Consider the following 1682-nt stretch of genomic DNA (forward strand, 5'->3'; position numbering starts at 1 on the left):
AAAAAAAAAAAAAAGAAAGAATTTCAATTTGCTGTAACATCTTATATTTGTGATTCAACTCTTGTTTATGTAAATACACATTTTTAAATAGCAGCTATGAGGCTCTCCCACAAGATATAAGTAGCCACATGACTGGCAGCCATCTTTACGAAAGTTAAAGGGCACATACCAAGTGACTCCACCATCTTAAGATGACCACATGACATAAAGCAACAATTCCAAGATGTCTCAGTCCTCCTGGGCCCTTAGTTTATCCTTGTATCTTCCATTGGACTCAGGGGGCTGCAGAGGTACACTGTGTGCAGATGTGTCTCTGTACATTCAAGTGTTAATTCTGTACCCGCAGAGCGCTAATGACCCATTGCCAGTCTCATGTTTTATAAATAGTTGTTCCTTCTTCATCTGCCTAGGGCAATCTAGAGTTGTATCTGATTGGCTTTAATAAAGAGCAGACAGCCAATTGCTGGGCAGGAAGTGGCCAACGCTGGGAGAAATGGAGAGGTTGGGAGATTCAGCCAGGAGACCAGGGGTGAACAGGCAGACCAGAGAGGAGCAGAAAGGTAGACCTGGCCATGTGGTGGGATGTAGTGCCAGGACTAGACTATTCTTCTGCTCCACAAAAGGCCTACGCTTTAAAATATTAATAAGCCTCTGTGTCATTATTTATATCGCTGCCAGGTCTGAGATGATCTCACTATATATAGGAAGCAACAACTAGTCTCCAAAATATTTGTATTGATTTGTATAGACTTTTGTATACCCTTCTCCTTCTCTCCTGGCTCAGTGTCACCCTGACTTGCCTGCTTTGTTTGCTGTTACTACAGAAGCCACACCAATGTGCCAGGAAGCCGCTCTCAACCCCACTGGGCTCCATTCACAGGGACAAGAGACACCTTTCCTCTGTTTTTTTGGAACATTTTTCTCTCTGACAAGTTTCCCACTACTCTAGGAGACACCCGGATGAAAATTCTTGTCAGCACAGCACTTACCTATCTCAGCTCCCCAAATCTCTGGGCTATGGCCTGAGTCCTTGTCTGGGTCTGGGCCTTTTTTCCCCCACCTTTTTTTCTCACCTAGCTTTCTTGCCTTCTCCTAAGAACTACAGCCCCCTGGGCTGGAGAATTCAGGGTAGGGGGTAGGGAGCAGGTTAGCAGTGAGGAGGGTCCAGAAGCAGGTAAGAGTTGAGGAACTGTTGGGAGAACTTGGTGGCCAAGTCCGCTTTGATATGTTAAGTAGGTACTTCAGCCCTTTGTCCCAGGTTTGAAACCTAACCAAATGAAAGCCAAAAAAAAACCCAACAACTTTAGCGTCTGAGACACCACTTCAGGATGGGAGGAATTAGCTGCAGTCAGGTGGAGAGAAGGGAGGTGGGCAGTGGGAAAAGAGCTGTTTAGAAATTTGTAGAGAGGAGAAAAGCTAGTGATAATGACCTAGAAGAACGTGTATGCTAAAGGAAGGACCTCTTTCTAGGTGGCAGAGGCACGCTGTTGGGGGCGGGGGTAGGGATAATGTCATAGGAATGGTTGCACTAAGATAGGAGGAAGCTGAAGGTCCTGGGGCCAGCAAGCAAATGCCTTGTTAGTTCTGAAACCAGAGGGTGGGAAGTTAAGGACAGAGGCAAACGACAACTGGGCTCAGCAAGGTTTCATTAAAGAATTCTTTCTGGCCTGACATGGTGACAC

Source organism: Mastomys coucha, unplaced genomic scaffold, assembly GCF_008632895.1.
Source record: "Mastomys coucha isolate ucsf_1 unplaced genomic scaffold, UCSF_Mcou_1 pScaffold6, whole genome shotgun sequence".
Lineage (NCBI taxonomy): Eukaryota > Metazoa > Chordata > Mammalia > Rodentia > Muridae > Mastomys > Mastomys coucha.